A 9,382-nucleotide genomic window follows, 5' to 3' on the forward strand; every position below is an offset into this window, starting at 1 on the left:
TATTTGTTGGTTGGGAACTATACTCCGACGAGATTATTTGTGCGAAATTTCTAACCAACGATAAATCTTATATCAAGTTTTTAGCGTCGTTACCGGAAAATTACAATGTGTGTTTGTTATTGGTTATTGTTCATATGTAAATATTATAAATAGCTTGATTTTTGGTTTATTTACTAGTTTTTGTTAGTTGTAGCATCTTGTTTTTCTTGTTTCTTGTTAGTTTTTGTTTTCATTTTCTCTTACTACTATGAATTGGATGTTAGGGTTGGAAGCTCTCTTCCCTTGCTCTCCCTTCCATGAACGTGTTTCATGTTAAGTTGGGAAGAAATGAGTTGAAGCTCATTAAGTATGATGGATTAGTTGGGCCCACGAGTCCGGTTTGGGCTTGGTTCGATCGGTTCAGTCCATTTGGCCCAATTTTGGGCCAAATTCTTTGAAATTAGTGTCAAAATTCTTGTTTTAATTAACTCTATCCTATTTCACTATAAAATTCACATTTCTAATTTTTTATTAAAAATTATTTTATTGATTAATTATTCGCCACTTTCACAGGATTTACACTAACAATTTTGTTAACAAGAATTTTAATTTGACTAATAATTATGGCTTAACTGCGCCAAAAAAATAAAATAAAAAACTAAAAATAACTACCAATAAATTTATTGGCGGATAAATTCAACAGTAACTTGGTGCCTAAACATGTGAAGTGGCACCAAAGTTACCCTCGGATTAATCCGACAGTAATCATTAACTCAGTCTCGATAAATCTATTGAAAAATCGACGTAAAATCCATGGTAATTAGCATCGGACAAAAATAATCTGTTGGTAAACACTTTCTGGCGCCGTTTATACCATAAACTCTAGGACGATGATAAATTTAATGATACTTAACGTTTTTCTTGTAGTGTGTGTAGCTATCCCCACCACCAAAGTTTCTATAAATCCAACTTGTTCTTTCTCAGTGTGGCCGAGTAGATTGAGAGATTATAAAGCACAGTAGTAATAGTGAATGAGAGTGGTGTTAGTGAGAGAGAACGGTGCTTTGATAAGAAAAAAATGATAAAGTAAAGACATTAATATATATTTTTGTTTATTTATATGGATGGGATACTGAAACAGGGACACAAACACAAATCATGTTTGTCAGATGAAACATGGATAGAGATATTATGTTCAGAGACACTGAATTAGTGTATTTTATGTCTATCTTGACGAGAAGGGCATAAAAACACTAACAAGGGAGAAAAGTTATTTTTCATTTTTTCTTTCATTATTCTCGTTCTTATAATTATATTTATTATTATTATATTTTTTCTCAAATTTTTTGAATAAAAAAATGAGAATAATTAGATTTTATAATTTGTTCTAATTTATCACCAAATAAAATATAAAAATACAAAATTTTGTATCTCTGTCTTTTGTATCTTATTCTTAGTGTCTTATCTTATCCTGCTTTTAAAAATGAACGCAATCTAAAGTGTGCTTTGAATAAAAAATTATACGAGATTTAACTCTATCAAAAAAATATATTATTGCGCATCTACACTATCTTCGATATATAAATTATTATCTTGTTAAATTATTTATAGATATCTTTATTTTACTCTTATGGTTGTTTTTTTCTAGGTTGTTCACATTACTATTGTTTTAGTGTTATCACTAATGATAATATTAATATTATTACAATAATTATCTTAGTACATATATATCTTAAATATTAATATTTGTAGGTAATATGTATAATTTTTTTAATAGCGTTTAGTAGTATTTTTTATTTTTTTATTGTTAATAATTATTATCTAATTTAATATTATATGTGTAATAATCTGAACATTATATATTATTATTAACTTTTAAAATATGACACTAATATTAATATAATGAATATTGAATATTATTTTATATGCTAAATAATATTATATATTAATATTCATATTTTTTATTATAATAAATTATTACTGAATGTCAAAATGATTATATGTATTAACATATAAAGTATTTTATATATTTTTGTTAATAAATTATATTTATTTTAATATATTCATGCTAATAATACATAAATATATTATTAATATATAAATATAGTAGTATCATAACATGAATGTCGATAATAGATATAATTAATATTAAGATTAATGGAATATATATTTTACCGACGGTAGTCGCAGTACATAAATTTTAAATAATATATATCCATGTTATTTAAAAAATATATGTATATATAAAGTATTTTTAATTATAAATATAGTTTTTATAATTTTTTTAGTATTTTAGTTTTTATAATTTTTATTGCACGTTAGTCTAACTATTTTCATGTTGATTTATATTCAGGCGGTAAAAGTTTTAAAATTGAGAAAATTAACTCAACGATATAATTATTTGGTGATTGATACATTACGAAAAATAAATTTTTATTACATATCTCAAATAAGAAGAGTAAATATGTAAATCATCCCTAATGATGATATTAATAGACAGATAACAGTTTGAGACACATACGTTTCATCTTTCAGTGGGTGAATGCACAATCACACTGGAAGATGTGACACACATTTATGGTCTTCCTACTAACAGTCGTGCTATAAGTGAAAGAACAGACAGTAATTTTGTCCACTTGATCGACAAATGTGTGGCCAACTTTGAGATACTTTCAGGCAAAAATGATCACATATTTAGTGCAATCAAGTTGTGATGGATTAGACAAATCTGTAATGTAGAGGCATTGGACACTGCAAAGTTTGTGCAACGCTATGTCCGATGTCATATATTCTGTTTGATTAAGATCACTTTGTTTTCTGAGAAGTTGACGTCAATGGTGAGCTGTAAATACTTGCCTATGTTGAAGAATTTTTCAAAAATCAAATCTTACAGTTGGAGATCTGTATGTTTGGCATATTTATATAAGTCCTTGTGTTGGGTCTCGTGTTACGATATGACAGTGATATATGGTCCACTAGTTTTGCTTTACGTCTGGACATGGAAGCGAATGCCTTAGCTAGCTCCAATAGCCGCAGGCATTCCTACAGGTGGAGTCTTTCCGTTCCTCTAAGTGGAATCTTTTTGTTGGCTAAAAACTCTTTTTTACTATCATTGTTGTTTTCTTCTCAGTCTATGTTTTCCCCCATCATTTAGGAAGGATTCATCCGCTTCTTGACTAATATCCAACTTATCGAATTCAACATACAACTCGATCATTGACACATGAGCTTGATTCTGTCGATAAATCATTACATTATAAGAAAAATGTTGAGTACCGTCAGATTTATTGGTAAAATAACGAAAATAATCCCCTGGTAAATTGATTATTACTGTCAGATTCTGCGGCAGATTATTTTTGACGGTATAAACCTCGTATGTAAATTGGTTAGCGGCGGATATTTTTTTGTCCAACGATAACTTCCGGTAGAATTATGGACGGAATTCGAAGTTTAAGTGACGATAACCTGATGCCACTTACCGTCGGAATTTTTTCGATGGTAACTATGGCGCCAAACGTGGAAACTTCGCGCATTATTACCGTCAAATTTTGCCGCTGGTAAAGTTATCGGTAACTCCAATATTGTTTTTTTTTAAATATGGAAAATTGTTACCGTCAAGAACATTTCGATGGTAATGCCAATCTTTTTCTATTTTTTATTTTCAATCTATAATGGATCTTGAAAGTTAATAATCAATAATCAACTCCCAATAAGTAAAGTATAAATTAATAATTTATTTGAAAATAGTAATTCATATATGATGTGAAAGATCAAACATACAATATAAAAAAAGCCAAAAAAAGAAATAAAGAAATACATAAGATAGAACTAAGGCTAACATGCATTGTAATTATATGATCTGACTATAATATGATTTTAACCTACAACAAAAATTTGTTAAATTATATTTAGGTTAACTGATGAACGGATATTTTATACGCTTTTTGGCATCATTTTCATATTGTTTTAGTTATATTTTATTTAAGTTTCATTATATTTTCATATGTTTTTTATTGCAAAATTTATATTTTTAGATTCTACTTTGAGTTGTTGTGTTTTCTGATAATTTTAGGTTATTTTTGGCTGAAATTGAGGAGCTTTGATAAAGTCTGATTTAGAGGCAAGGAAAGCGTACCAGATGTTGTCAGATTCTGACCTCCACGCACTCAAACGAGCGTTTCTGGAGCTACAGAAGTCCAAATGACGCATTCTCAACGGCGTTGGAAAGCTAACTTCCAGATATTTCCAGCAATATATAATGGTTTATATTTTTCTTTTAAGGAGTTTGCCATATTGGGCGTTGAACGCCCAAGAACTACCCCCTTTCTGGCATTCAACGCCCCAAAGGAACTCAAGCCAGCATTGAATGCCCAAACAACCCCTCTAGGGCATTCAACACCCACCAAGGAGTACAAGGCAGCGTGGATCGACTCCCTAATGGGAGTTCAATGCCCATCACTCAAGTTGGATGTCAAACTCAGCCCAAGTACTTAACCAAAGTGGGCCCAAGAGTGGACTTTCGCACCTCTAAGTCTAGTCTATCATATTTTTGTATTCTTTTTATTATTAGATTAGTATAAATAGAACAAAGATCACATTTGTTAAAGACTACGGATTGTAAACCCCGCTAAAATCGGTATATAATTAGTCAATAAATCGAATTTTCAATAGGAAAATTAAATACGCAAAACTGATATCAAAATAAGATAGAGCTCATCGAAACGAGAATTTTGATACCAATTTCGAAAAGTTTGGCCCAAGATTGGGCCGGATGGGCCGAACTGGTTGAACCGGACCCAAAATGGGCCCAAGGCCCAACCAAACCCAATCCATTAAAGAGGCACAGCTTCTTATTTCCCTTCTTCTTCATTATTCACGCTGGGAAACATTTCTTAGGGAGAAGAAGAACACAAGCAAAAACCTAACCCTCACTTTAATTTCAAATCCATGTAACTTTTGATCCAGAGCTCCGATTGACGAACCGTTTGCGACCACGCGTTCACCGCGACGAGCTCTACGAAACCCATGGAACAATTTGGTAGGTAACTCATTATTTCCTTCTCAGCCAGCTTCTCCTAATTTCGGAAATTTATGAACAATTAAGTTAAAAATTGTTCAATTCTTGTGTTCTAGGTTCAAGTTAGCTTCCGGAACTTGTGGGCTCAAGCTATTGAGCATATGGGTATGGTAAGAACACCCTAACCCTAGCTCAATCTTGTTTTAGTAATGGAGAACTGAAATTAGAATATGTATATGTATTAGGTGTAGATTAAGTGGGTATATATGCATTGGGAATATTTGGAGGCTTGTTGGTGATCAAAGCTTAGTTTGTGGCTGTTTTACTTGAGCTTGAAGAGGCTGTAATTTTGTGTTAAGAAGCTGCCTTGGGTGAATTAAGTGATCGGCCAAGGTATGGTTTAAGTTTCGTACGTTTAATATTTACGGTGTTGTGAAAGCTTAGGTTAGAGGTACCATAGGATAAGTTGAATTGTTTGTTGTATTTAATGATTAGCCTTGTAATGTTATTGGAATAGATTTGTTGGTGGATATATATATTGGAATTTATGAGGTGTGGAAGTTATTAATAATGTGTTCTTATATTTATTTATGATGGATTAGGATTGGTGTTTGTTAATAAGGATGTAGAGTTGTGTTGTGGTGGTATTGCATGTGCTGTAACTAATTATGTAATGATCGGAATTGCATGAGACTAAATTTGGGTTCTACTTGGGAATATAAGGAACTAAACTGGAAAATTTAGAACCTTTTTGTTAAATAATCAATTTATGGCACTTTTTTTTAAAGTTAGGTTGTTAAATTTGTCCTGCAGCAGAAAATGTCAAACAGGGCAGCAACTTGTTTGTCTTGCTGCGACTTCTACGAGTTGAGTCTTGGAGCGAAACCAATTTTGTTATAAAATTTGATTAATTTTCTTTATTTCTCTAAAACTTCATAATTTTAAGAGTTGAGGATTGGGAGTTGTGAGTTTTTGAATATTGGTGGTCATAGCTGAAAAGAAACAGATTTCAGCAAGCTATGCATCAACTTCCAATGCTTGTAACTCTTAGAATTGAATAGCAATTGGGTTGCAACCAAGACACACTTGTTTCTGGATGAGTAAAGTTTAACTACATTAATTTTTAAGGTCATTGGATTTAACTTGGATTTTATATTGAATTTTGAATATCACATGCTGCTGCTGTTTTTCTGGTTTTATGCACTGCAGAGCAGTCACAGTTTTTCCTTTATTCCTGAGGCTAGAGAAATTAGAAAATTATGATCTTTGGTTTTTTAGAAAGCTTATTTCAAGATGAATGCCTGGACATAAAGTTTGTGCAATTCCGAGTTCATTTGTTATATTAAAAACAGCAAAGAAAATAGAGTGCCGAGGATGTCTTAGTGATAGTCATGGGTTCGAGAAGTTAAAGTTTAATCTTCGTGTGATGTGATTGGTTTAATGTTAGAGTTGGGTTAATTTTAAGATTATTCGATATTAAGAAGTTTGAGAAGAATTTGATAGATAGTTTGGTCAGGACCTGGAAAGGGTAATCAAAATGAATCATAAGGGGATGATGATGAAAAATGTGAAAGGGAGGTTGTTAACAAAAGGAGTTAACATGCCATGGCTTGATGAATGATTAAATAATGATTATGACTATGAAATGGCTTATGAATGATGATATCTGAGATACGAGTTTCCCTGGGTAAAAACCGTGGCTCGCCACCACGTGTTCCAGGTTGATTCTCGATACTCTGTTAACCCTACGTCGTAAGGGTGACCGGGCACGTATAAATTCCCGGGTATGGATAACCCCCATTGAGTGATTATATGATGAATGTATGTGAAATCTATGCATAGACTCTTGGGGATGCGCGACGAGGGACAGTCTAAGGTTTTCGGACTTGTCGGGTTGGCTGGATAACCGACAGATGGGCCCCATCAGCCATAGGACAGGCATGCATCATATGCATTTGTTTGTTTTGATTGCTATGCAGTTCCTGGGTATGCCTAATTGATATATATTACCTGCTATTTGTTATACCTGCTATTTGTACTATTTGATCATTACCTGTGCATGAAGTTGTTTGGTTGCTTGTGCTTGTTGATTGAGAATTGAAGATGAAGGATTAACCACATGAACGTATTTCGGTTCGGTGGCTATTGTGGTTTCGGTTCGATGCAAGTATGATTTTCGGTTCAGTGGTTTGCTGTTAGGTTAAGTTTGAACTTGAGTAAGTTAGGCAGATTTAGAATACCTACCCCTGTTTATGGCTTCTATTTTAGTGCTTAAGTTGGATAATTGAATAATGGAGTTCTAGGATTGCCTATGGCATTCTCAGGACCGTATTTCTTATGCGCGTGGCACTTTTACCATGCTGAGAACCTCCGGTTCTCATTCCATATTGTATTGTTGTTTTTCAGATGCAGGTCGAGAGGCTCCTCGCTAGGCGTCTGGATTCTGGAAAGCGAAGTAGTTCTTGGGTGTATTTTGGTTTCTATTTGTATATATGTATATATATGTGTAGCTTACTCTCCAAGTAACTTATGTATGCTGCTCCTCTTAGAGGTTGAGGGAGAGATAGGAGTTTACTTTGGTATTTTGGTATATTTTGGGGACACTTATGTATATTTATATGTATATATGTATCCTCCGGCCAGCCTTAGCTTCGCAGGCTGAGTCAGAGGCTAGTTATGCTGTTCCTTGGCTTTTCTTTATCCCTTCGTTTATTGTTCTATCATATTCCTATTAGGTTTCTTAGCACGCAAGTAATCCTATTCCTTGAGCGTTGCGTTTTTTTTTATTTTGCGATTCCTGTTTACCCACTTTGTTTCAAGGCTCCTATTATATTATTTTTTCAGTATTATATGTATATCCTTACTATTAGAGGTCTGTAATACCACACTACCTCTGTTCTATGACTTAAGCGTAAAACATTGTGTAGTAGGGTGTTACACGGATCTTTGCCCTTTTGCATGTTTTACTATTATTTTCTGTAAGCTATGAGCTACTAAACCTCCTAAGTTAGGGTTAGGAGCTCTGCTGATTCTCATGGATTAATAATATTACTGTTTTTATTTCAATACACATTTGATTCCATTCTCTTGTACATTTTCGGTCTTCATCTCATGAATTGAGGATGAACCGTGACATTCATCCTTGTTCTACATAGGTTTTGTGTGAGTCTTGACCCGGATAGCATTGAAGCACAGCTAGAGAGTGCACTGCAGATTCCAAGAGCATACCTGGGCTACTATGGATAAGTGACATAAAATTTCGTTGACCGTGGGTTACTGAGGTCTCTGTGGCGTTAAGTCTAGAGTCATAGAAGCAGCATTCCCTGATCCGAAACATCCGACCATGTCTGTGGCATTTGAGTAGGATCGTGAAGGGGAGTGGATTGCTTAGATCTTCACCTTCGGCCATAATGGGAAGCCATGAGTTAACTTAATGAGAGGACATGAGTTGCTCGGATATGGTGGACTGCTACGGTTTAGAAGAGATTAACTTGATGAGAGGACATGAGTTAATCACTTACGGCTGTCATTGAATGAATCATTCGTTATTGAAGTAGACAATAAGAAAACTTAATCTGGAAGGAATACGCATCTTCGAAGCCTGAACTGAATCTCTCTCATTGCTTTTACATTAATATGGTATTTCGTTTCCTTTAATTTTCGTTTATGCTTGCAAACAAACAACCATCTTTTCTAATCGCCTGACTAAGATGTACAAGATAGCCATTGTTTGCTCAATCCGACAATCTCCGTGGGATTCGACCCCCACTCACCTGAGGTATTACTTGGACGACCTGGTGCTCTTGCCGGTTCAGTTGTGTGAAGTTCAATTTCGCACACCATTAACCTTATTTAGAATCATCATCTTCTTCCTCTGGTTCATCATCCTCCTCTTTCGATGTAATTTTTCGATCATTAAACTCGTCTTCTTCTTTTTTGTCTCGATCGATCCCATCTTCTTCTTCAAGACCGTCGTCTTCTAGTAGTAATATGTTGTCATGTATTTTCCCTAAAGTCAATGATTAGATCACCATTGTCAATTACCATTTTCAAAAGAATTAAGTCATTAATTTAAGGATCCCGCTAGGGAGACAATGGACTATTTGTACAATGTGTACAATGGCTATTGAGTTATGAAATGAACATCCCCTATACTATTTAGAATAACCATCCGAGTACAAGGGATAATAAACATCTCGAAAAATTCGTTTAATTTTTGGGTTCACTAAGAATCGAACTCTTGACCTTTCGGATCTAGCATTTTAATACCATGTCATGATACCACTCATCCCAAAAGCTTCAGCTGATGAAAAAATGTAACACTAATAATTATATCTCTAATACTCTATAAACCTCCATTATACACATTGTATAAATATTTCATTG

General features: G+C 33.6%; 1 long non-coding RNA gene across 1 annotated transcript; it reads left to right on the forward strand.

The window, feature by feature from the left end:
- The first annotated feature begins 4,869 nt into the window (after positions 1-4,869).
- On the forward strand, positions 4,870-7,737 carry LOC130970061 (uncharacterized). The gene is made up of 4 exons (XR_009081992.1): positions 4,870-5,017; positions 5,113-5,166; positions 5,242-5,389; positions 7,403-7,737. It is a non-coding gene; the product is annotated as an uncharacterized LOC130970061 (long non-coding RNA).
- The last annotated feature ends 1,645 nt before the right edge of the window (positions 7,738-9,382 follow it).

Source organism: Arachis stenosperma, chromosome 3 (assembly GCF_014773155.1).
Source record: "Arachis stenosperma cultivar V10309 chromosome 3, arast.V10309.gnm1.PFL2, whole genome shotgun sequence".
Lineage (NCBI taxonomy): Eukaryota > Viridiplantae > Streptophyta > Magnoliopsida > Fabales > Fabaceae > Arachis > Arachis stenosperma.